The sequence below is a fragment of the Brienomyrus brachyistius genome, chromosome 21 (genome assembly GCF_023856365.1).
Source record: "Brienomyrus brachyistius isolate T26 chromosome 21, BBRACH_0.4, whole genome shotgun sequence".
Taxonomy (NCBI): domain Eukaryota; kingdom Metazoa; phylum Chordata; class Actinopteri; order Osteoglossiformes; family Mormyridae; genus Brienomyrus; species Brienomyrus brachyistius.
The window spans coordinates 14433092-14440087 of NC_064553.1; the positions used below are offsets into that span (position 1 = coordinate 14433092).

The following is a 6996-nucleotide window of genomic DNA, read 5'->3' on the forward strand; positions in this document are numbered from 1 at the left end:
AATGCTGATAAGTCATCAGGAAGAGCCCCTTTATCCATTTTAAATGTCCAACTAGGAGACAGTGCTGTCTATTACTGTGCTCTGGAGACCACAGTGATACATTAATGCTAGAGCTCATACAAAAACCTGATTCACCTGCTTACACACAATTTACTTTAATGTCCCAACTGAAAAACACTGAGGTTTACCGCAACAGGAAATAATGTTGGCAGGCTGTGTACATATTTCCTGGATCCAGTCCAGCCTGTTGGGTAACAGTGAAGACAATTTGCGATTCATTATTCATAATAATATAGGAGCATTCAAAAACCTCCTGAAACATTAATGTCTCAGAATAAGAGACTTGTTATCAATGTTCCATTTTTAAATCCATAATGTTAACCCAGTGTAGGGTCCGGCTGTAACACACAGGAGAGGAAACAATGTATGACTAGACAAGAGAAATGTTTATTGGTAAATTGATGGGTTGCCAAGGTGGAGGAGTGGCACAGTGGGTAGCACTGGTTGGAGTCTCGACCATGACTCCATGTGGAGTTTGTTTGGATTTTCTGCCTGTGTTGTCATGGCGATTCCTCCAAATGAATTGCTAAGGTTAGTATTACCAAATTGCCCATAGGTGTGAATGGTGTGAGTGTGCCCTGTGATGGGATGGCACCCCAACTTGGGTTGTTCTCTGTCTTGTGCCCGTAGCCTCTGAGAAAGGCTCTGCAGCCCCTGGTACCCTGAATATGACAAGGGGGTACAGAAAATGGGTGGATGGATCGATGGGTTGCTGAGAACTTGGTTTCTCACTATTTCAAAAGAGTAAGTCATTATTTCTAGATACCAAGTAACTATTTCGAGAAGGTTTCTCTTTCTAATGACAAGATATATTTTTTCCAAAACTCTGGTGGAAATGGACCTCCATAATTACTCTCTTTCTATTCCCTAATAATTTCCTAATATATTTCTCATTTTCTCCAGAATGCAGAGCTGAAGACACAGTGTCTCAGACCAAAGGCAAGACAAGGTTTTTTTTATATATATATGATGGAGGATCTGTGTCACTCAGCTGAAAACCACTAACAAAAGAAACTACTAAAAAGATGTTAAAATGATCTAACAGGTGAACAGGTCTGTAGGTGTGAGAATGTACCAAAAATATGTTTTTGGTATAGCCGGCACTCAAATCAGTCACCCACGATTCTCCTCTATAAAGGGGCTAGGTCATCCAGTAGGTATGAGGGAAATACCAATGGCAGATTGAATTTTACTACATCCAGGAACTCCACCCAGCTCACCATTCCCAGTCTTACCATAGCAGATACAGCCATCTACTACTGTGCTCTGAGGGTGGCACAGTGATAAAACACCACTGAGACTGTACCAAAACTTCTTTCACAAGATCTTCTTCTCAGAGGCCATAAAAATACCTCCCTTCTCACAATCTGGGATCAGTTCCAGTCCGGTTATTGTGCTTACATCAGTAAGAGGAGCTGATGGCTGAAATATTGAGATAAATGGTATCAATAAATGCAGCCTTTGCTGTGTGGTGAGGAGTGAATTCAAACACCTGCCTGCTGTCCATGACAGAGGTCAGAGCACCAAGTGTGAGTGGCATCCAGACAGCAACATACAGTATTCAAGACATATTCATGGGGCTAACTTACGATTCATTACAAAAATACCAACGACATACTCAGATGTCTTACACTATTATTAACTCAGCATCAAAAATGGTCTTTTTCTAACTCGTCAAAAAATGTTTCACAAACAATCATTATGAAAGAAAATGCTAAGGCACTTAAAAAAGCTTTACTCTGTCTACCCTATTTACCCGATTCCTTACTGTACATATACAGCGCTCACAGAAAGCTTCAATTTGCTTAATTTTTATTAAGTGTCATATTGGTTGACTGACTCATTCAGTTATTTTCTTGCCATTTTGTTATTAATTGCAGTTGCACTTATTGTAGTCAAAGGGCTACTAAAGACAAATGATTAGTGCTTTGTGGTAATGCAAAGTTGTTACTGATTGTTACTAAAAAGCACCCAATGAGACGGCTGGTCAATGAACTTTTTAACTCAGAAAAGCTCCTTTGGAAGTATAATTTGGGTTTCAAATTATTGAAACTAATTATGCTTGAATGAAAGTTTTCATCAATACTAATAGTCGTTTCTAATGAAATGCATTTTTCTTTCATAAATGAATTAATAAGATAATTAATAAAATTTTATAAAATTTCAACAGGAGAGGGAGCTGTTGAGCTAAAACCTTCATGAATGAATTTTAGCATTTCTCAGTACACTATGCATTGTACTGTGATGGAAACACCAGGTAAATGAACAAGAGAATTTGAAGCGTAATATTTTTAAATAAATGTTTAATCTAAATACATTTTGCAAGTTTTTTTATTCCCCCCCCCAGGGCCATAACCTTGGATTACTTACTACTATGCTTGCAGATTTCCCCGGTCCCACAGACACACACACACACACACACACACACACACACACACACACACAGACACACATTTTAATCAGCTACTTACCAGGTTTAGTAGGTATGTTTGAACACAAAAATCTGCGAACTGTATTATATGCTGACTGGGGAATCGTACACTACAGTATAGCTGAGAACCAAATATATTTCCATTATTACTTATTTGCAAATTTGACCTGCCACAGCAAAATAGTAGATAAACTGTATCCTTAAGACGTATTAAAATGCTCGATCAAAATTGAAAAAAAATAAAATAAATACTAATAAATCATCTTCAGATCAAATTAATCAGCCTCCTTTGATTAATTCACCTGAAGGAGACAAAGCTGTACTGACATGCAGCCATGATATTACAGACTCCAGGTCTATGTACTGGTATGTACAGCATCCAGTCAAGGCCACTGAAATTCTCATTCAGGGATATGATCAGGCTGTTTCTAAAGGAAGATTCTTAATGGATGTGGAAAGAAAAGATGCTCTGACCAACCTCTCCATCAGTGACAGTAGGACAGAAGACACAGCTGGGTATTATTGTGCAGTGCAGCCCACAGTGACACAGTGAATTATTACGAACTAACTGTCATCTCACAGAAATAAGTCAATGAGGAATTTTATTAACTAACCTGCATTTACCGATCTATGCAGTAACATTTACTGAATTAACAATCGATTTTATTTATTCACATCTGTATTTTTTCTACGTATTCACATCTATGTAGCTTATTTTTAATGTATACAAAATTAGACATTCTATTCTTGTTATTTTCCTTCATATTCTTATTTATTCCACCGATTTTCCTATGAAAATTTCCTATAGAAATTACACCACGTCATGATCTCACATAATAATGCTGGCGGTTTTTAAGCAAAGTGCCACCTGACATAATCAAGTGTGGAATGTGCATGAATACTGTTAACTGTTAATAGCAAAAAATAACAATAAAAGATGAGGGGGAGAGAGAGAGAGAGGGAGGGCTGTCAGGGTGAAACAAGCTGTGTCACAGTGGAACAAGCGTGTTGTTCTGAGGCAGTAGAGGAGTTTCCTGTTAGACCCGACCTTGGTAGCAGAGTATTCAGTTCAGTCTGTCTCTCTCCATCTGCCATGATGCTACTCTGTTCATTCCTTCTCTTTTCAGCACTTGTGGGTAAGTGACATAATGCATTTAGTTCTTAACTGTACCTTTGAAATTTCACAAAATAAATAAATAGCACATTTAAATTTCCCTTAAAATATAGGAGCAGTTTATTTTAGCTGTATATAATAAAATGCTTGTAATATGTCCTTTAAAATATACTTATTTCATGATGACCATTAAAGAAGAACATCAGCCCACATCTTCTTTTCCACAGGTAACAGCATTGAGGATCCAATAACCTCTTTAACTGACCAAGTGTCTGTCGTAGAGGGTGAAAATATCACACTGTCCTGCAACTACAGCACCTCAGATGACTTCATACAGTGGTATCGTCAGTATCCCGGGTCAGCACCAGAATATCTCCTGCATATAATTGAAACTTCGGGGAAGGTACAGAATGCTAAGCCTCGAATGTCTGCTAAAGTTAACAAGGACAACAAGCGTGTAGATCTGGAAATCTCCTCTACAGAAGTGACAGACTCTGCAGTGTATTACTGTGCCCTGAATCCCACAGTGACAGGAAGCTCACTGACGCTGTACAAAAACCTCGCTGCACTACTTAATATGGTTTGTTTAATGCGTAAAATTAGCTAGGACCATCTCATCCTAAAAATACTAGATTCTCTTGTGACAATATTTACATTTTATTCCAAAATAAATAGGATTTATTTAATACACATAAACTTCTAGTAGTAGATAGAAAATGAACCACACTGACTTACATTTACAATACCAAAAAACTAAATCATTTTTATTAGTGGAATTGATGTGTAATTATTCTGACAAATAGTAGCTAAAAGAATGAGACAGTAGAGGGCACTATTTCTGCTTCACAAAACTGGTTCTCCTCAAATAAAGAGTCTTGTACTAGGAAAAAAATTACATATCTAGTGGATCCATGCATCCTGGAGGCTACAGGGGCCACAGCATATCTAATAGATGTAGGCAGCAAAGATTTTGGTACAGCTATATTGAAATCCTAATTAAAAACTTACTTGCACTGGACAGGATTGTTTTAGCTGAGTAAAACATTTACGTCATTTTTTCCTTTTATTTTGTGATGTATTACTTAATTGAAAGTATTTCTCTGTGATGCAGTGAGAGTTAATCTGCCTTCTTTAACTTACCTGAGGCAGACAAAGCTGTAATGACTGTACCGTAGCTGTGATATTAGTAACTCAGATACTTGAACTGATATATAAAGCATCCAAACATGGCTCCTGAACTTCTCCTTTATGTAATTGATGAGACTGTATCTAATGAGAAATTATCTCTGGGCATTGACAAAAAAATGAACATCTGACCGATGTCTCCACTAGGAACAATAGAACAGAAGACAGTGTGTTTCTATGCTGTGAGTGTTACAGCTTCTGTGAGAATCATCAACAACCAAAGACCTATCATCCACTGTGACAGACATACAGTATCTCAGAGCGAAATGCATCTGAAAATTAATATCGAGTATTATAAGTGGTTCTGTGCAATAATATCCCAAGTAGCATCTAACCCAAAAAGTCAGACCAATGGCATACTTTGCATTTCCATCCAGTTTCTTCTTCAGCATTGATTTTCTCTAACCCCTCCCACATTGCCAGCCAATCATACCCACAGAAATATTGAGGCTACATTTGGCTTCAAGTCATCTACCCTCCAGGACAGACAATGTTAACGTCACATGAGAAGATGCAGCTTCTTGTAGCAGTGCTGCTAACCATGACATTCTGTAAGTATGTGAAACCTCATGGTCAGTATTGGATGGTTGTTTCATTATCAGTGTTCCTTTGCTCATCAGTAATCACTTGTGTTGGTTTATCCACTGCTGACAGGTTTATCCTCTGGGGATAATATAGAGCAGAAGGAGACAGAACTGTTCAAAGAGGAAGGAGAGACGGCTTCACTGGAATGTACCTTCAGCGTGAGCAGCACTTACTATTGGGTTCATTGGTACCGTCAGTATCCTGGAACAGCACCACAGTTAATACTGTTCAGTGGGACAAGGAGCTACACTGCAGAGTTTGCTAAACAGAGATTCTCTTCAAATGCTGATAAGTCATCAGAAAGAGCCCCTTTATCCATTTTAAATGTCCAACTTGGAGACAGTGCTGTCTATTACTGTGCTCTGGATACCACAGTGATGTATTAATGCTAGAGCTCATACAAAAACCTGTTTCATCTTTTTACACACAATGTGCTTTAAAGGCCCAACTGAAAAACACTGAGGTTTACCGCAGCAGGAAATAATGTTGGCAGGCGCTGTAGGTATTTTTGAGCTCTGTCTGACTGGCAAGAGTTACAGTAATTAAGGTTTCAAGGGAGGTAAGTTAAATCCAGTGAGGCTACAATGCAAGAGAGACTTTTCCCAGTGTGTGCAGTAATATAGCACCAGCAGTGTGGGATTGGCTCTAGATGATTCATCACACCAAGATCCTTTTCCATTGTTTCTTTAGAACAGAAGGAAGAGCAGTGACAGTCATCCAAATTGGGTCTGACCAAGGCCTTTGGAAAGGGCTCTCCCACATTAGGCCTCACTACTGCATCACCGAAGTCCTTCAGCATCCCTCCAGCAGCTGTCCTGCCTCACAGATGGATCACAGGTCCAAACAAGCCGTTACCTCTACCACGTCATTGAGGGGACAACTAGCTGCATCCACCAGCTGCCATAATGTTGCTATTGTAGTTGAAGATAAGCTGTCAGAGATGGAAAGCGTTTTTCCACCAGTTATGTCCAGCGACAGCCCGTTAATGACGAACTCTTCCAGGAACCAATGCAGCAAAGTTATGGATTTTTTCTCTTTTAAATTAAACCCAGACCTTAAAAAAGGTCATTGATAGGAACCAGGTAACCCAGAACTATCTATTGTAAGGAGATTCATTAAAAACATCAGTATTCATACCATCACTAAACTGCTCACTGTGCATAAAATTTCACAAGCAACTTTTGAATAAACGGGCTGCATGACTTCCCAGGTGCAACAGCCTTTGTCTTCCATCGTCTTTGGGCAGATATATAATGTTTAATCGACCCAGTGCAAGGTATCGGACAAAATGTTACCTAAAAGTGCTTGCATTTTTGCCAGAAAGTCATAAGGATTATCCATTCATGTCAGTTTGTGCCATACATATCCAAATATAAGTACTCAGCTAATTTATTTATATTAAAACTCGTAAATTGGGGGCAACATGGTGGTGCAGTGGTTAGCACTGTTGCCTCACACCTCTGTGACCAGAGATTGAGTTTTATTTACAATTGAAACTCAGCCCCAGTAAAACATATTTTGTACTAATCAAATTTAATAAGGAGGTGGCTCTTATTTAAGGAATTGACATCCTTTTATTCGTTGATTAAAAATGACTTCATCATTCAAATGACTGTGGTGG

General features: G+C 38.6%; 1 long non-coding RNA gene across 1 annotated transcript; it reads left to right on the plus strand.

Moving 5' to 3' along the window:
- The first annotated feature begins 3949 nt into the window (after nucleotides 1-3949).
- LOC125716275 (uncharacterized) lies at nucleotides 3950-6550 on the plus strand. The gene is made up of 3 exons (XR_007384295.1): nucleotides 3950-4008; nucleotides 5214-5341; nucleotides 5445-6550. It is a non-coding gene; the product is annotated as an uncharacterized LOC125716275 (long non-coding RNA).
- Nucleotides 6551-6996: the final 446 nt, after the last annotated feature.